Here is a 20,535-nt window from a genome sequence, read left to right as displayed (position 1 = left end):
CAATGTTGCTCCTCATCAGGGAAATATAAATCAAACCCATAATGAGATACCACTTCACATCTGTCAGAATTGCTAACATTAACAACTCAGGAAAAAAAAATGTTGGTGAGGATGCAGAGAAAGGGGAACCTTCTTGCACTTTTGGAGAGAATTCAAATTGCTACAGCCACTCTGGAAAACAGTGTGGAGGTTCCTCAAAAAATTAAAAATAGAACTACCCAATGACCCAGCAATTGTACTACTAGGTATTTATCCAAAGGATACAAAAGTGCTGATTCAAAGGGGCACCTGCACCCCAGAGTTTATAGCAGTACTATCAATAGCCAAATTATGGAAAGAGCCCAAATGTCCATCAACCGATGAATGGATAAAGAAGATGTCGTTTATATATACAATGGAATACTACTTGGCGATGAAAAAGAATGACATTTTGCCATTTTCAACAACTTGGATGGAACTAGAGGGTATTATGCCACGTAGTAGGTACCATTAAAGTAGTGTAGGATACTGGGATGTCAGGGGAAGGGAGCATATGGGTGAAAGGATGACTCTATAATGAGCAAAGAACTAATGGAGAGAGAGTGCTTAGATTATACCACTCTACAACCACCCTGTGAGGTCTGTGAAAAGGCATTAGTGTTAGATGCCTCACTGTGCTGTATCATAGCTGAATGGGGGAGTACTTTTTTGTGTGTGTTTCTTTTTTTTTTTTAGTCCTCTTTGAACTTGAACATCCATATATCATAGTAATCAAAGAGTTCGTTCTGTAGACTGGAGGCAGCTTTCACTGTGGTGGACATGGTAATGATATATATAATATATATATTCTCTCTTAAGATCTCTCTTAGAGATCTCTCTTAGATCTATTTTTTAATTTTTAAAAAAAAATTTTTTAAATATGAAATTTATTGTCAAATTGGTTTTCATACAACACCCAGTGCTCATCCCAACAGGTGCCCTCCTCAATACCCATCACCCCCCCTCCCCTCCCTCCCACCCCCCATCAACCCTCAGTTTGTTCTCAGTTTTTAAGAGTCTCTTATGTTTTGGCTCCCTCCCTCACCTTTTTTTTTTCCTTCCCCTCCCCCATGGTCTTCTGGTAAGTTTCTCAGGATCCACATAAGAGTGAAAACATATGGTATCTGTCTTTCTTTTAGATCTATTAAGATTCTCTCTCTCTCCCTCTGCCCCCTCTCTTGCTCCCGCTCTCTGTCTCTCTCAAGATAAATAGACATGTTTTATTTTATTTTTAAAAAAAATTTTTTTAATGTTTATTTCTGAGGCAGAGAGAGACAGAGCATGAGTGGGGGAGGGTCAGAGAGAGAGGGAGACACAGAATCACAAGCAGGCTCCAGGCTCTGAGCTGGCAGCACAGAGCCTGACGCGGGGCTCGAACTCACAGACCGTGAGATCATGACCTGAGCCGAAGTTGGTCGCTCAACCAACTGAGCCACCCAGGCGCCCCTAAATAGACATGTTTTAAAAAAGAAAAGAGGGGCGCCTGGGTGGCGCAGTCGGTTAAGCGTCCGACTTCAGCCAGGTCACAATCTCGCGGTCCGTGAGTTCGAGCCCCGCGTCGGGCTCTGGGCTGATGGCTCAGAGCCTGGAGCCTGTTTCCGATTCTGTGTCTCCCTCTCTCTCTGCCCCTCCCCCGTTCATGCTCTGTCTCTCTCTGTCCCAAAAATAAATAAACGTTGAAAAAAAAATTTAAAAAAAAAAAAAGAAAAGAAAAAAGCGAATACTGCTCATTGGGTGCGGTCTGGGCTGTGGTGGCTTGCCTTGAACACCCTCTTTCCCAAAATGCACATTGTTAATTTTTTTTAATGTAGGCTTCATTCCCAGCGTGGGGCTCAAATTCATGACCTTGAGGTTAAGAGTCAGATGCTTAACCAGCTTAGCCACCCAGGTGCTTCACACATTGTTCATTTTTGACCAAGTTAGGGTTTGTGCTCATGTGCTCTCAGTGTGGACTGGTGCCTGGTAAGGCCATGCCCAGGTTCTCATGTCTCAGCCTCTGTCATGGCAAACATGATCTTCTGATTGCATGAGATAAACACCTCTTTTTCATGCTCCATGTGGAGCACAGATAACGACTTTTTGAAGACAAAAATCAATGGAATCAACAAGCTCATGATACCTGCACTGCCCAGCTTAAGACCATGCTTACCTGGATAGAATTGGCCAAAAAACCCAAAAAACCAAAAAACCAAAAAAACAAAAAAAACAACCCCAAAATGGTAATACATCTATAAGTTAGGCCTTGTCCCGAAAACAAGTCCTAGTGATTCCAGCACATCAGGCTAAGGAAGCCTGGCAGACATGCCTAGAATGTTAGCTGCACAGTCTAGTAGGGGATCTCCAGTTTCCAGAACAGATGTGGCAGACCAAGCGCTCTGCTCTCCTCTCAAGATTACCACTGGGCATGAAGAGTGGTAGATCCATTTTCTGAGTATTATTGTGAACCCCCCGTGAACATCACATGCAAGTACTGTTAATTGGACTGTGTTTTAAATTTGCATTTGCCTGGGGCAGCCATCAAATAATGGTGCCACATTTGTGGCAAAATATCCAGCAGTGGGGAACTCCATGGGACATTTGATGGACTATTCATATCCATTGTCATTTCCCAGAAGCAGGTGCCATTGAAGGATGGCTTGGGTTCTTAAAGAAAAAACATGAAGAGAAGTGTACACGTCATGTATGGCCCCCAGTGGCGCACACACTAAAGAAAGTCAGTTTGGGTTCTAAATGTGTCATTTCCCCAGCAGGTACCTCCCATTTAAATAGAAAATGTAATTATAGGGTTGAGTAGAAAGGGAGGGAGCACAGATTTACAGGCAGGTGGAAAATGCCCCCACATTCTCAGTTCTGTCCAAAATATCTTTCCTCCTGCTTCCACCTCAGTTTTTACATCCTTAGGTAGTGAGCGGGCTAATGGCATCACAACTGGTTTCGTTGGGTATTACAATACTTACTTTAGAATTTGAGGTTTGTGGCAATTTTCAATTTGGTCCTTGGGGCATCTGCATATACTTGTGTCAAGGTCATTTTGCTTTCAAAATTTTTCCCAAGGCAGGCTTTCAGGTATATGCCTGACCCAGAGCATCTTCTCCCACTGTACGCTTAATTGTATGCCCTGTGGGTGCATTTCCTCATCCACTTTAAATATTTCACATAGAAGGGAAGCCAGTATCCCTTCATCCCATCATTCTAGGAGTTGTAGGGGTTCGTGCAAACCCTCCCATATATTGCTTCCCTTCTGTCTGCTGGCTCAAAGTCTTCTGGTTGTTCTCAGAAGGAATTTTTTATATTGATTATCATCTCCAGTGTGGATTTGTCCCTTAACATTCACACCTGGGTGCTTAAGCCTATGGGTTTTCTCAGGGAGCCTGTGTTATGTATTTGTAGGCTCCTTAAAAAGATGTGGCATTTGTTGGCTTTCAAATGCATAGTAGCTCATGTATCTAGTCACTGTTAGCTTGCCAGTGTGGGCAGTCCTTCATTTTGGCAAACAAAAGTTTCCAAATTTTTATTCAGTTTTCTTGTTTTGATGTGGTATGTTGGGATTCAGCTGCCCTGGGCTCAGCCCAGGGATGGGCAGGTGCCCAAGTTTGTGTGTCCTAATGAGGCCCCGTCTTTCCAGTGTGGCCTTGTGCAGTCGTGTCATTCATTTGGCCAACCACACACCTCACTGTGCCTTTCTCAAGGCAGCTCCAGCCCCGGGTGTGGAATTCACTCACCTGAGTCAGACACTGCTTCATGTGTTTCCCAGCTCCAGGGGAGATAAGACAAGCTTCCTGAAGATTCATGTCACATTGTCCATAATCTTGTAGACCAGGCTTAGCAGTTTAAATTTGTTCCTAGAGAAATTTGGGAGTCACTGAAGATTCCAGAGTGGGAGAATCATTCATATTTGTATTTAAAAAGTAACCATACTAATAGTTTGGTGGATGGAGGTGAGGCTGATGGTGGGCAAGGAATGCTGAGGACTTCTGCCTAGGAGGTACCTAGAAGTCACTTATTCAATATCCAGGAGGATTTATTAAGAGCATTCCATGTGCCAGTGACTGTGCTTGATAAAATGATGGACCAAAATAAATATGTCTGCTGTGTTTTTGGAAAATAGTGGGGAAGTGAAAAACATAGTCATTTATTTAATAACCACTCAAGTGTGTGTATTGTTTTGTGCTGTGCTAAAATCTAAGAAGGAAAAGTCAGTTTTAAAACAGCTTTTGGAAAATAAAGCTAAGAGAGCATCTTTGAGAAATTAGCGTGGAAAATGTAGGATATTTAAGAGTTAACTAAGGGAGGAGCCCTCTGAGAATGTTGCAGGTAGAGAAAGAACATTAGTGACATCCTGGAGGGAAGGGAGTCTAGCACAAACTCGCTTAAAAAGATTTTAGTGGGCTCCACAACAGATGATTGTGCTGTAGGATAGAAAATACAGGAAGAGAATAAGCAGGCCTAAGGGCAGCAGGGGAAGAAAGTAAAAAAAAAAAATGCTGTACTTGGGACCTATTAAGTTCAAAATTTCTGAGAAACATTGAGCAGGGCAGGTAGACAGAGCTGGAGTTTGAAATTGTAGATTCATCAGTGTTCATGTGATACTTTGATTCATGGCTTAGTCAAGTTGCCCAGGGAATATATGTGGAAACAGTAGGGTCAAGAATGAAACCGCAGGGAAAACCAGTAATTAAGAAATAAATAAAGTAAAAAGAGAGACTAAAGGAGACTGGAAAAAAGTAGCTAGAAAGACCAGGAGAGGGGCCCATGAATGATGTCACAGAAGCCAGCGGCAGCAGTTTCCACAGAGAAAATAGCTGGTTGGGTTAAATGTCATAGATGGATCACGTAACAAGTGCTATAAAAAGTCTGGGGTTGGGGAAGTCAGAGGTCAAAGATAACCTTAGCAAAGAAAATTTCAGTTCAGGATAGTCAGGAAAGTTAGTGAGGACTGAAAAGAACAGAAGTTCCAGATAGATTAGAACAAAACAAAATAAAATACTAGTATAATTTATGTAGCTTAGTTGTACTTAAACTTTTTTTTTTCTTATAAGTAAGGCCTCTGCTACCTTTGGTTAAAAACTGAGATAGAAAAGCCAACTTCCACGAATGGTTAGATACTTGATGTGGGACAGTTTACAGTTTTTTAAACTAGCTTGATTTTTTTCCTTTTTTAAATTAATAATTTATTTATTTTTTAATTTACATCCAAGTTAGTTAGCATATGGTGCAACAACGATTTCAGGAGTAGGTTCCTTACTGCCCCTTACCCATTGAGCCCATCCCTCCTCCCACAACCCCTCCAGCAACCCTCTGTTTGTTCTCCATATTTAAGAGTCTCTTATGTTTTGTCCCCCTCCCTGTTTGTATATTATTTTTGCTTCCCTTCCCTTATGTTCATCTGTTTTGTCTCTTAGAGTCCTCCTATGAGTGAAGTCATATGATTTTTGTCTTTCTCTGACTAATTTCACTTAGCATAATACCCTCCAATTCCATCCATGTAGTTTCAAATGGCAAGATTTCATTCTTTTTGATTGCTGAGTAATACTTCATTGTATATATATACACCACTTCTTCTTTATTCATCTGTTGATGGACATTTGGGCTCTTTCCATATGTTGGCTATTGTTGATAGTGCTGCTATAAACATTGGGGTGCGTGTGTCCCTTCGAAACAGCACACCTGTATCCCGTGGATAAATACCTAGTAGTGCAATTGCTGGGTGGTAGGGTAGTTCTATTTTTAATTTTTTGAGGAACCTCCCTACTGTTTTCCAGAGTGGCCGCACCAGTTTGCATTGCCACCAACAATGCAAAAGAGATCCTCTTTCTCCGCATCCTCGCCAACATCTGTTGTTGCCTGAGTTGTTCATGTTAGCTGTTCTGACAGGTGTGAGGTGGTATCTCATTGTGGTTTTGATTTGTATTTCCCTGATGATGAGTGATGTTGAACATCTTTTCATGTGTCGGTTGGCCATCTGGATGTCTTCTTTGGAGAAGTGTCCATATCATGTCTTTCGCCCATTTCTTCACTGGATTATTTGTTTTTTGGGTGTTGAGTTTGATAAGTTCTCTGTAGATTTTGGATACTAACCCTTTATATGATATGTTGTTTACAAATATCTTCTCCCATTCTGTCAGTTACCTTTTAGTTTTGCTGATGGTTTCCTTCGCTATGCAGAAGCTTTTTATTTTGATGTGGTCCCAATAGTTCATTTTTGCTTTTGTTTCCCTTGCCTCTGGAGACGTGTTGAGTAGGAAGTTGCTGGGCCGAGGTCAAAGAGGTTTTTGCCTGCTTTCTTCTTGAGGATTTTGATGTCTTACATTTAGGTGTTTCATCCATTTTGAGTTTATTTTTGTGTATGGTGTAATAAAGCGGTCCAGTTTCATTTTCCTGCATGTCGCTGTCCAGTTTTCTCAGCACCATTTGCTGAGGAGACTGTCTTTATTCCATTGGATATTCTTTCCTGCTTTGTCAAAGATTAGTTGGCCATATGTTTGTGGATCCGTTTCTGGGTTCTCTATTCTGTGCCATTGGTCTGAGTGTCTCTTTTGTGCCAGATTTTTTTTCCTTTTGAAATCAAATCCAGTATAACTTGAGAGAACAGTATTTTTGTTTTTGTGATTTCCTTGTAGAATCAGATTTGATTTTCAGAAAGACAAAGGTTACATGCGCGGGAGTAGGATACCATCTTATACACATAGCAGATTCCAAGAAAGTATTTTGTGGAATGGGTGATGAGGCAAATAGTCTTCCCTTGGTTCTGGTACTTTCCACTGGACTTTTGCTTCCTGAGTCTGAACTTGCCTGTTGGGGGAAGCAAAGAATGTGGCAGAAACATGTGTCACCAAGTGTATGCTTCTTTCAAGACAGTACCAAAGAATGAAATATGTAGGTCTGATGACTTCGAGTGTGTAAAAGTAAATGACCCTACAAAGTGACTGGATAACACAAATGTATTTTCTGAGGGAAAGAAAAAGACAAGCTTCCTGCAGCTGTTTGCTGTTTGCTTGGAACAAAGTTCAGGTAGTCTTCATGCCTCCCTCGTGAGCGTGGAGAAAATACCCATCGCATTCCCTTTGTGTGGATCCATATGTGGACCGTGGAGAGCACATCCCGTTTTTCTGCAGGTGGTGGGGTGCGGTTTGCAGTGAAGTTAGCAGTATGGATCTTGAGCTAATGCTTCCCAGGCACAGTTGGAGCTTCCTAAAAGGTTCTCAGCCTGTGGGCTGCCGCCCCATTCAGCACCTTTCTCCTGACCTGCCACAGGAGTCCCTTTTAGCTTCTTACTTCTTTAGTCTCACACTTCTGTGGTGGTCATCTAGCCCTCCTGTGCTTCTTCTCTGTGCTTTCCTTTCAAAATAATCTGAGTACACTTAGTTTTATTGGGTTCTCATGTCGACCATGGAAAACAGAACTGTGTGCGGTGAAAGTGCCGTTCGCTTATAAACAAGTCTGTTGATTGTGTCTTTTGCCCATGTATTTACAGTCCTAGACTCTTGACTTCATTTGCATGTGTCATACACTAGTGCCGATGTCCCCCTAACTCCAGTTCAGTTTTCTGAAGCTCTTTGTCATTGTCTTGGTCAATAACACAGGGGGAGGTAACCTTTGTCCCTCCTCCATGAAAGACGAGGAAATGTCCGGTTAGTCTGTTTCAGAGAGCTCATGTTGAGCTCGGAAAAGACATTTTTTCTTCTGTAGCCGATGAAGTGCAGTTACCTCTGAAAACAGGCTTATTTTGTTCTCACTCGGCGCGACAGCTTCAACCCTAGCTTTTCTTTCACTTGAGTCACACGCTAGGCCCTGCGCCACTCTAAGTCCAGGCAGCACGAGTGAAGCTTTCTGCACCGCTGCACGGGAGCCGGCCGTTCCAGTCCTCACCCCTCATGAGGTACTGTATTCATCCCGTCCAGAGTTTACTAAGATACGGAGATTTCTGCCTAGCCTTCCCTTAAGTATAGAGCCGCAGAATAGGAAACCACTTAGCTGCAGTCCAGAAGCCCACAAGGGGGTATCCTGTAGCTTGCAGTGAAGACATTTGCCCCCTTTTGTTATCCTGTTGTCCTTCTTGGCGGGTGAGAGCAATCACAGGGAGCTGGCCCTCTTGCCTCATTCTTTTTTTGCTGGGCTTTTAGATAGTAAAGCGTCAAAATATAAAAGGAATATTTATATTTTTAAGTGTTAAATAGTTGAGCCTTTTCCTTTGCCTTGCATGTCTTTGTGCTTTCAGTGACTGAATTTATGACTAGTAAAGTTATAGTGCCCCACCTTTTAGACAAAAGGCCGCACTGGCCAGATTCGTGTCTAATTAGGTTTCCTAGCATCTCTTAGTACATGGTGCCACCTAAGTGGTGGATGAAAGGGACAATATATATTCCATTTTAGGATGGATAAGTCATCTGGGATGTGTGGTACTTGAGAATACCCTGGCTGAGTCGTTGGATGACATGAAACTTTCCTGATCTGGCCATAAAGCAAGGGTGGGTTAGGAGGGATGAAGACTTCCCCCACATAAGTAGAGCAGTGCAGGCCAGGTTATGAGAGATATAGATCTCCTGGATCTGGTAGCTTGCCTGTGTCTACATGGTAGGTGAGGGGGAAGCATAAGGGTCCTTCTTCTGTCCAACCTCTTCCAAGGTGTGTGGGCCAGCTTGGTGGTAAGATAGATTCTCCGGCATCTAATAACGTATTCTACTTGTTGAAAAAAGTTTGGAGGGTTAGGTAGCAAGAGGTAAGATCAGAATCAGCTAATTGGTGCCTAGTTGTTGATAAAAGTGTCCTTGTGCCCTGAAATGGAATGAAAGTATGAACAACCTGTGTTTACTGGCGTCATTTCTTATCCCTGTGTTCCCTTCCCTCTTGTCCCTGGGCTTCCACTTGGAGAAAGTACATGTATTGTTGACGCTTGTGTTGTAGTGTCTGTGAGAAAGTATTTATGATTTATGTTTATGAAAAATGTGTCTGAGTGCAGCTGGGAGAAGTTGCAGTGAAAAGGTAAAAAATGAAAAATTATTGTGCCATTGAGATGCTGTCCAATTATGTGTAACTGGTATTAAAATGTGCTATTTTTAAAATTTTGAATATTTATATTGCATCAGAAAAATTTCTCCGATGTCCAGAGTTTTCAAGGTTAATAATATCTTGTTGATTGGCAAGTGGAAGGTGTCATTCTGTATAGCCTTGGATGCCCATCAGAGAGGAGGCTTACAATTTTCAACAAAATTGAGGGCATAGTGATTTCATACACAGAATCCCACATTAAAGAACAATTTCTGTCTTTTATACACTCTAGTGTTCTATATTCCTGAGAGAATAGTTGTGTCTACTACAAAATTGGTCTAAAAGTTGTCTCTTAATATGAGGCACCACTACATGGGGCTCTGTCCCACCTGATTTTGACAGATTGACTCCATGAATTTTGTTTTTTTTGCCTTGTCCTCCCCTCTCCTGCCCTCCCCCGACCTCTCCTGCCCTCTCCTGCCCTCCCCTGCCCTCCCCTCCCCTTTCTTTCTGAAATATAGTTGATACACAATGTTTCGTTAGCTTCAGGTGTAGAACATAGTGATTCAGCAATTCTATACATTATGAAATACTCGCTGCAGTAAGCGTAGTCAACATCTGTCACCATACAGGGTTATTACAGTATTACTGACTATATTCCATATGCTGTACTTTTCATCTCCATGATTTACTTATTTTATAACTGGAAGTTTGTATCTCTTAGTCCCTTTTGCCTATTTCACCTATCTCCCTACCCCCTACCCCTCTGACAACCACCAGTTTGTTCTCTCCATTTATGAGTCTGTGTGTGTGTGTGTGTGTGTGTGTGTGTGTGTGTGTTTAACTCTCTTCTCCTGGAAACTGATAAGGTCACAAAGCCCTTTTGTAAAAATATAGGTGACACTCAGCAGGTTGATCCATCCAATATGGCATGGGATCTGTGGGCCAGTAGCCAACCTCACGGATAAAGTGTTTGGTGACAAGGGATAGTTGGTTACATCAAAATGTACTAAGATCTGCTTTTTAAAAATATTTATTTATTTACTTTGAGAGAGAGAGAGAGAGCAAAAGAGAGAGTGAGTGCAAACAGAGGAGGAGCAGAGAGAGAGGGGGAGAGAGAGGATCCCAAGCAGGCTCTGTGCTATCAGCACAGAGCCTGATATGGGGCTCGAACCCATGAACCATGAGATCATGAACTGACCTGAAATCAAGAGTTGGATGCTTAACTGACTGAGCCACCTAGGCAGCCCAAGATCTGCTTTTAAATTGAGTTGCAAAGAACTGATATTAAGCATGGATTTGGGAAAACCCTAGTGATATTATAGAGGTTTTCTTCTTGACTCATAGGTGAGGGGGCCCTGCCAGTTACTTAGATGAGGAGTAATCACCCCATTCCCTATGACCAACCCCATGTTATAAGCCAGTTTGGCCATGACCACATTGCTCATAATAGGAGGATCAGGAGGACCTAGACCCTATTCTGATATCTGTACCGTTCTGATTGATGTTAATGTAACACATTCAGCACCACCTTTCTACCCAGACTTTTCTGTTTTCAAGAATGAACAGGTCAAGGGCAGGGTTGTGGCCTCTCCTTCTCTAAATATCTGACACACTCATCCAAGTGTTTTGAGGGCTTGTTGGCACTTGAAGTTGTCACACTTTTCAGCCCCTAGGGACACTGGGGCACAAGTCACTGTGGTGCCTAGAAGTCTCCATGGGCTCAGTCAGAAGTTTACTTTTGATGTGGAAGTAAGTCTCAGATTGCACTATGGACTGATGTGAGTTAATGGGTAGGCTCTTTTGAGCCAATATACCGAAAGTGCTATAACTGATACTGCTGAATGTATTCTCGGAAGAGTTGTGATAAGAATGTGTAATTCTTCTTTTGAATTTTAAGGGATGTTCCCAATGGGGAAATGCTACAATCATAGTACTGGTGGTAGAGTAAGTAGAAAAATGGGAGCTACCAGGTTTTCCCATTCCAGCAATGGAGTATAAATAAAGCAAAGTAGGATACTGGCATGTGTTGGGGATGGTAAAAGGAGGTCCCTACACTTGTTAAGGAACTATTAGAGGCAGGAGTGTTTAAAGAGCCCAGACCATTCTACAATCATCCTGTGTCTAGTGATAGAAGCCATTGGTTCTTGACACCTCACTGCAGGTTGCCGTAAGCTCAGTGTGACAGCACTTATCTTTACCATTGTACTTGTAGATATCATGATGGTGATAAAGTCTGTTGTACAGACTGAAGGGCCTGATACACAGTGGTGAAAGTGTCGATGCTTTCTTTAGATCCCACTGCAAGCAGAAGATCAGAGCTTATTTGCTTCCATGAGACTCAGAGGACAATACCTGTTCACACTGCATGCCTGTGACAGCCTGAACCCTCTAATGATTTCTCAGCAGTGGATAGGCTGAGACCTAGGGAACTGACATCTCACCAGGGGTCTTGGTACCCTCACATGATTACATTATCCTGATCGAAAGGACTAAGGGTAGCATACCACCTACCTGAGAGAGATGGGCTAATATCTGCATAACCAGGGATGGACTCTTAATCCTGACAAGTGTTGTTGGTCGGCTACCAAGATTAACTTTATGGAAACCATGGCCTGGTACCTAGAATTAATCTGAATCTATTCATGAACAAAAATGATGGCATTAAAATCTCTGGGAAATCAAAGGAGGGCAGAGTATTTGATAACTCCATTCAATATTGGATGCTCTTTATATTTCACATGAGGATCCAACTCAGCCCATTACATAAGATCACCAGATAAGCACTGAAGTTGACCAACAGCCTGCATTAGAAATGATCCATTAGGCTATACAGACAACCTTTCACTCAGGCTCCTCATCCATGCGGCGTGTTTTTAGGGAAATTGTCAGTGACCGACATTTAAGCAGAATGGATCCTGTGGCTAAAATATGTATCTTCTAAGCAATGGCACTAAATACCTATTTGTTCATGGTCCTTGCTTGAATCTGACACATGCTATACCCAATTTGAGAGACTCTTGTTAGCTTGTTGATGCTGGTGGACATCGAGAAAGTAACAAAACAAGAATGAAGATTGTTAAACCCTGGCTTTTATATTATGGCATTGGTCTTAAAGGAGAACACCAACAAAGTGAGTATTGTATAAGAAACCTACATTTTAGGTGAAAGTGGTATATTTAGGAAGTCTCAGAGGTGTCTCAGAGGTGCAGGAAAAAGTGTCCATTCACACTCCAGATGTAGCTGTCTCAGATACAGAGATCATGGCAGCACCTCAGGCTCTTGTGACTTCGATACACCCAGGTTTCTGAGGATGCCTGGGTCTGCTTCGTGAACTCATTGGTAAGTTCAAGACAGATGGGTCGTAGTGGGCTGTGGAAGCTGTCTAACCCCAAAGAAAACTGCTTGCAGCTATGGCTTAGAAAATGGAATTCTGTTCAGTGGGTAGAGATAGGGGCTGTGTTGCTTACTCTGGAAAAAATATCTTCCACTATACATTTTTTGCATTTCGAATCACTCATGGGCAGTCATCCATGGGTTGGCAGTCTAGTGTGGTGTCTGGGAGCGTGCTGACTGGATCATCATGTCTCAGCCCCTGCAGAGAGAAAAATCATCATCAGATTACCCAAGATACACATGTAGTTTTGTGCCTATGTGGAGATATATAGATAGGGACCCTTCCAAGATGAAAATTAATAGAATCATCAAGATCATAAAGTTCATCAGACCTGAATTGCCCAAGTTAGGGCCACGGTCACCTGCATAGACTCTCACACAGGGCATGATAATCTATCTCCAATTCGGAATCTGGCCCCAAACCAAGACATAATAATTCCAGAACATGAGACCAAGGTAGCCTGTTAGATATCCTCAGAGCCATACACCAGTACAGAAGAGATTTCCATGTCTCATAGCCAGAAAAACTAGACCTGACACCCTAACTTCTCTCAAGCGTATCTCTGACCATGCATGCAGTAGATAGCTTCACAAAGAATGACACTGGCCTCCCTGTCTGTATCACAAATGGAGGCAGTATGCAAGACTCTCATTTGGACTGTGGTTCATATTTTTATCCTCCTACCATATCCAACAGGACAATGGTGTCAGGAAAATAAACACAGTAGTCATCAGCTTTGTGGGACTTTCACTGGATCATTCATGCCCCGTGTTATTCCCCAGCAGCTAATGCTGTTGGAAAATTGCATGGATTCTCAGAGAAAAGACTAAGATAAGTAAACAACCAATACTCCAGACCTAGTGGAGCACATAATTTAGAAAATAAATTTGGGCTCTAACTATGGCATATCCCCAGCTCATACCTTCTCTATAAATAGAATGTTAAATTGCTTAGTTAAGCAAAGGGAAGCAGGCCTAGAGTCAGAATTGGGAAGGAAATGCCTGCTACATTGACACCTTCCTCCAAGATGCCTTTCCTCCTTTCAACCCAAGTTTTTATGTCCTAGAAGTGTACACTGGGTTAATGCAGCTGAACCATTTTTGGATGTTTTTGGTAACTAACGTACCTGAGGACTTTGCTGTATAATATGGAGTACTTTGATTTTATTGTTTTGGCCTTTGAAATGTCAAGCAAAACTCTTACGTTTAAGGACCTGTTACTTATATCATCCTATTCAAGGTAGGTTTTTATAGATGTATCAGACCTACAGCACCTGAACTACACTCTTATTATAGGTAGTTGAGTGTATTTCCTCATTCATTTGCTTACCTCAGAACCAGAATGGGAGTAAGCCAGTATCCCTTTGTCCCCTCATTCGTTTATGGTCAGGGTGCATGCAAATACTGCCACATATGTGTCTGTTCCAGCTGTCTTTGGAGCAAATGCCTCCTTGTTGTTATTTACTAGAATTTCATATTGGATTATCTCCAGTTCAGACTTACCCTTCAGCTGTCATGTCGGGGTATATAGCTTCTTTTGGTATTCTCTGGGAGCCTCTTTTGTATTTTGAAAGCCTCCTGAAAAGAGTTGGCTATTTCTTGGCTTTTGACCTTATTCCAGGTTCAGATAATAATTTGATTCTGGTGACTAATGTATGTAACCTTTCAATTTAGGGTATATCATTCTCTAGTTTTGTACTTCCTCTGCCATTTGGATTGTGATTTATATGGTCTCCAAATACTAAAGTAGAAGTATGGTCCCAACTTTTGTGTCAGCTGGTGGTGGCACTCAGGGAGCCCTATTTCCTTGTTTTACCCAGCCCTCTTTCCCGCATGGTGTGGGTGATTGACTCCTCACTTCCTTTTGACAGATTTATTCCATGTGACTTTTAATTCCCTTTATCTGGGTTTCATTGCCCTTTTGGGGCAAAGATAGGTGAGACCTTGAAGGTTGAAATAGGACATGTTGCTAGTGAGAGGGAAGGAGGAGATGATGGATGTGCTCCCTGGTCATTCTTGGGCCAAGAGAACTTCGGAAACCATACATATGGGAGAAGAGTATGTGGAAATGGATTCCATTAGGGTTCTTTCACAGCTACCCCTCTGAAAGTTTCTTTTAATGACCGAAATCCTGTCTTCAGTCAGAGAGTCCATGTTCTTTTATATATATATATATATATCGCTCAGCAAAATGAATGGGAACACAGGAGACATGGGGAATAGTGGAAAAAAATGAAAAGGGGAAAGAAGTGAGAAAGGGGTTGAATTGGGAGAAATTTGGAAACACAAAGATGGGTGCGGTGAGGAATCAGAGGCTTTATGCACTGGTCAAGACTTGAAGGTACCCATGATTGCCAAAGCTTTCACCTGTAGAGAAAATGGGGCACAATCCATGGAAGCATAGAAGTCCCCATCTGCATGGTTAATGTTTTCCTTGGACTGTGTGTGGAAATAATTCACAGTGAAATGAGGACTGATGTGAATTTATGGGTGAGTTTATCCCCTTTAGGAGATAAGCTGATAAAGACTGTTGTTGGGTCTAAATTTAAAATTGGATCGCCTCCAGGGGCACCAGGGGTGCCTCAGTCGGTTGAGTGTCCAACTTTGGCTGAGGTCATGATCTTGTGGTTTGTGAGTTTGAGCCTCATGTCCGGCTCATTGCTGTCGGCCTGTCAGCCTGTCAGCACAGAGCCCACTTCAAATCCTCTGTCTCCCTCTTCCTGCCCCTCCCCTGCTTGTGCTCTCTCAAAAAATACATATTAAAAAAAAGTGGATCACCTCCAGGCGACAGCTGCTGAGGAGACACATTACTGGTCATGTTGGACGTGCCAAAGAGATGGACAGAGCTGTTGCCGAGTTTATCAAGAGAACCATTTTGAAAATCCCAGTAACTGAAATGATGACAGTCCTCCAAGCCTGGGATTTTTTTTTTTTTGGTCTGAAAATCAATAGCAGACCACAAACTTCTGGAAGAAAAAGGAATCGCTTGTTCAGCGCTTGGTTATGCTTGGTGAGGAGAAGCAGGCAAGTGTCAATGATGCAGCCCTTGTAGATGTCATTTATACTCAATTTCCTCAGCACCGGAAAATTTGGGATATTTTTCAAATGAATAAAGGACCAGGTGAAGACATTGACCTGTTTTATATGGAACAACTCAAAAGATCAGTTAAGAAAATTCTGATAAGTTTCAGAGATGCTGAGGAGAATGCAGTATGGATTTGAATCTCTGGGGAGTGCAGTATGGAAAGCCACACCAACACAAACTTGCTGATGTGGTGTGTTATTCCCAAACTCTGTATGCCTTCTTTTTTCTCCCAGTTGAAGAACAATATACCCTTTCTGGGTCAGCCAGTGACAGTTGCTAGCAGATACCATCACATTGTGAAAATGGAGTTCAGAAGCTGGTATCTGGACTCTCTTAAGGCTATTTTTTTATTTTTTATTTTATTTTTTAATTTTTTATAATGTTTATTTTTGAGAGAGTGAGAGAGAACATGAGCAGGGGAGGGGCAGAGAGAGAAGGTGACGCAGAATCCGAAGCAGGCTCCAGGCTCTGAGCTGTCAGTACAGAGCCTGACGTGGGGCTCGAACCCACAAATCACGGGATCATGACCTGAGCAGAAGTTGGACGCTTAACCGACTGAGCCACCCAGGTGCCACTATTTAAAAAAAATTTTTTTAATGTTTTATTTATTTTTGAGAGAGAGAGAGTGCGAGTGGGAGCAGGGGAGTGATACAGAAAAGGGGGAACAGAAGATGCCAAGCAAGCTCTGCACTGATAGCAGCAAGCCTGATGCAAGGTTTGAACCCACAAACTGCGAGATCATGACCTGAGTTGAAGTCAGACACTCAACCGAGCCACCTAGGTGCCCCAAGGCTACTGTTTTTAAACAGTATAATCAGACCTCTGAAACTTGCAACTCTACTACATCTCTACAAGAAAAAAGCCTTGGGCTAGATATAAACATAGATTCAAGGATTATTCATGAAAACAGAGTAGAAAAAGAGAGAGTCCGCAGAGTTGACTCAAGAAACTTTTGGACTGTTGCCTGGGTGGCTCAGTCAGTTAAGCATCTGATTCTTGATTTTGACTCAGGTCATGATCTTGGTTCATGAGATCAAGCCCCACATAGGGCTTTTACGTTGACAGCACGTAGCCTGTTTGGGATTCTCTCTCTTCCTCTCTCGCCCCTCCCTTGCTCATGCACATGCTCTCTCAAAATAAAGAAATAAACTTAAAAAAAAAGAGAAGCTTTTGGAGACTATCCTCAACTAAGAGTAGACTTTGTACAAAATAAGCTTGAAATGAAATTCAAAAGTAACTTAAATGGGGACATCTTGGCTGAGAGAGAAACCCTTCCGGTGCCTAATAAAGTTCTCTAGTCTGCATCTTCTGGAAGTGTTGAAACTCTTAGCACTGGCTGGTACTGCAGATGTACCACTTTCTCCATTGCTCACTTGCATACCCAATAAGAGAATGAATTATTTAAGAATTAGAGATAAGTTATAATGAGCACTGGGTGTCATATGTAAGTGATGAATCACTAAATTCTCCTGAAACCAATATTACACTATATGTTAACTAACTAGACTTTAAATAAAAATTTGAAAAAAAGATGGAAAAAATAAAATAAAATTAGAGATAAATAAGACGCATGTGGTTTTATAAGCACAGTATCTCCTTGATTATATTGCATATGCATTTTAGTTAGTGGCTAGCTGGTTAGCTTTTGTTTATAAGCTTGTGTTTTAGAAATTAATCCATGATATTGACACTTTAGAAATGTTCATTATAATTGTTGGGACTGTTTTTCCTTCTCCATTGTGTATCCTGCAAAGCACAGCAATTGTGGGTCTTTAAAATGTGACAGGATGTCCTTTTTCTCATTCCTGTCTCTTCTCAATCCTGGAGAGGTCTGATTCCACTTGCTGATTTCCAGGGATTTTCTCTTAAGCCTTGGATCAGAGAAAGAAAGCAGCAAGAAATTATACGCAACTCAAAACTTTCTAGGAGAATTATAAAATTGGTCCATTCAAAGGGTATAGTTGGACCCATTAAGTTATTGCAAGAGGTAGCATATCAGATGATTCAGTTCTATAAAATAATGGTTTCATTCTATAGTTTTCATAATCTGTTTTATCATAGATATAGCACTAAAACTGACCAATAGTATGCTTCTTTTTCAATAAATATATTAAAAATTGTTTTTTATGTTTATTCAGTTTTGAAAGACAGAAAGTGAGACAGAGCACAAGCAGGGGTGGGGCAGAGAGAGAGGGGGACACAGAAACTGAAGCAGGTTCCAGGCTCTGAGCTGTCAGCCACAGAGCCCGACATGGGGCTTGAACTCACAAACCACGAGATCATGACCTAAGACAAAGTCGGACGCTCAACCGACTGAGCCACCCAGGCGCCCCATTCAATAAACATATTTATTTTATTTTATTTATTTTATTTTTTTAAACAATAACATTTATTTTTTTTCAGGAATACTCAAAACATCCTTTATTTTTATTTTTTTTCTCCTTTATTCCTTTAGGGTTTATTTTTTTTCAATATATGAAGTTTATTGTCAAGTTGGTTTCCGTACAACACCCAGTGCTCATCCCAAAAGGTGCCCTCCTCAATACCCATCACCCACCCTCGCCTCCCTCCCACCCCCCATCAACCCTCAGTTTGTTCTCAGTTTTTAAGAGTCTCTTATGCTTTGGCTCTCTTCCACTCTAACCTCTTTTTTTTTTCCTTCCCCTCCCCCATGGGTTTCTGTTAAGTTTCTCAGGATCCACATAAGAGTGAAACCATATGGTATCTGTCTTTCTCTGTATGGCTTATTTCACTTAGCATCACACTCTCCAGTTCCATCCATGTTGCTACAAAGGGCCATATTTCATTCTTTCTCATTGCCACGTAGTACTCCATTGTGTATATAAACCACAATTTCTTTATCCATTCATCAGTTGATGGACATTTAGGCTCTTTCCATCATTTGGCTATTGTTGAGAGTGCTGCTAGAAACATTGGGGTACAAGTGCCCCTATGCATCAGTACTCCTGTATCCCTTGGGTAAATTCCTAGCAGTGCTATTGCTGGGTCATAGGGTAGGTCTATTTTTAATTTTCTGAGGAACCTCCACACTGCTTTCCAGAGCGGCTGCACCAATTTGCATTCCCACCAACAGTGCAAGAGGGTTCCCGTTTCTCCACATCCTCTCCAGCATCTATAGTCTCCTGATGTGTTCATTTTGGCCACTCTGACTGGCGTGAGGTGATATCTGAGTGTGGTTTTGATTTGTATTTCCCTGATGAGGAGCGACGTTGAGCATCTTTTCATGTGCCTGTTGGCCCTCCGGATGTCTTCTTTAGAGAAGTGTCTATTCATGTTTTCTGCCCGTTTCTTCACTGGGTTATTTGTTTTTCGGGTGTGGAGTTTGGTGAGCTCTTTATAGATTTTGGAGACTAGCCCTTTGTCCGATATGTCATTTGCGAATATCTTTTCCCATTCCGTTGGTTGCTTTTTAGTTTTGTTGGTTGTTTCCTTTGCTGTGCAGAAGCTTTTTATCTTCATAAGGTCCCAGTAGTTCATTTTTGCTTTTAATTCCCTTGCCTTTGGGGATGTGTCAAGTAAGAAATTGCTACGGCTGAGGTCAGAGAGGTCTTTTCCTGCTTTCTCCTCTAGGGTTTTGATGGTTTCCTGTCTCACATTCAGGTCCTTTATCCATTTTGAGTTTATTTTTGTGAATGGTGTGAGAAAGTGGTCTAGTTTCAACCTTCTGCATGTTGCTGTCCAGTTCTCCCAGCACCATTTGTTAAAGAGACTGTCTTTTTTCCATTGGATGTTCTTTCCTGCTTTGTCAAAGATGAGTTGGCCATATGTTTGTGGGTCTAGTTCTGGGGTTTCTATTCTATTCCATTGGTCTATGTGTCTGTTTTTGTGCCATCAATAAATATATTTAAAAGCTGGTTGAAATAAATAAATAAGGGGTCTTTTAAGTAGGGCGTTATCTCAGAGAATGTCTTTTCTTTTGTGTTTTTGAAAGTGCCTTTAAAAATAATAAAAGTATATGTTTTGGGGTAGCCAAGAAGTCACAGTGTGTCTGAATGTCCTGCCTTGTGCTATCCAGTAATGCAGGCGTGCTTGGTTCTCCCACAGTTCTCACTCCGATCTCTGTATGGTCGCGTTACATTAGAACATAGGCAGAATTGAATTTGATCACTGTTTGTTTGCATTAGTGTTGAGCTTATGTTAATGAGTTCAGAAAGAAAGTAACTTTATTTGTGCTCTTTTCCCCAAAAACCGACTTGGGGACTTCTTCCCATGTCTTGGAGGAAAGCCCAGCAGGGTTCCAAAGTTTTTTTTTTGTTATTCTTATATAGATAAATGTTCTGTTGCCACTTCCCTTTGGTAAGAAATCTATTCCAGGGTGTTAATCCAGGTTTGCCTCAATTCCTGAACGTTGGGGAATATTTTTCAGTCCCAGATGGGACCTGTTCACAGACTGGAATCCTGCAGGTGATATGTATATATGAGTATGGAGTCAGTAATAAGCAAATACTTTTTGTCTTTCTGTTCTCAGTCTATCTATTCTCCAGTTTCTCGTCCTTTTCCCCCTAATGTGTTCCCCAGAGAGACAAGAGAAATGACATGTTGGCAAAGTTGTAATGTGGTGATAGGCTCTGAGATGTGGACGATGCCATGATGTGATGCTTTCAGGAAATATTTTCATTTTTCTTCAGGGACCTCAGACTTTATGCCCTGTCACATGCACTGACATTTCTCTGACTCTTAGACCCTCACCTCAATCCCTAGGCCTGCTATGACCATCACTTCTGTTGTTGACTTTCTTCTTTACTAGGCGGTCCTCTTGGGTGGCTTCCCTGTGAAAGAATTCTCAGGCTTCTCTTTTTCCAGAACAACCTGTCAACCTAGGAAATCAGTATCTTTCTTTGGAACTGCTGTTCTGTCACAAGGTAGACGCTTACTTCCTTTCTCCAGGGGCACCTCAAGCTTTCACTTCTTGATGATACATGTGTGAGTCACACAGTTGTTCCTGTATCCCTCAACCTTCACAAGCGTCAGTCATTGTTTTCTGAAGCTCCTGGTCAGTGATTCACAGCAAGGGAGAAACAGTACTT

At 41.8% G+C, this 20,535-nt stretch overlaps 1 pseudogene; it reads left to right on the top strand.

The window, feature by feature from the left end:
- Positions 1-15,238: 15,238 nt before the first annotated feature.
- LOC122477583 lies at positions 15,239-16,951 on the top strand (annotated as a pseudogene).
- Positions 16,952-20,535: the final 3,584 nt, after the last annotated feature.

The sequence above is a fragment of the Prionailurus bengalensis genome, chromosome X (genome assembly GCF_016509475.1).
Source record: "Prionailurus bengalensis isolate Pbe53 chromosome X, Fcat_Pben_1.1_paternal_pri, whole genome shotgun sequence".
Classification (NCBI taxonomy): Eukaryota; Metazoa; Chordata; class Mammalia; order Carnivora; family Felidae; genus Prionailurus; species Prionailurus bengalensis.
Note: the sequence above shows the minus strand (reverse complement) of the source record. Positions and strands in the feature narration are given on the sequence as shown.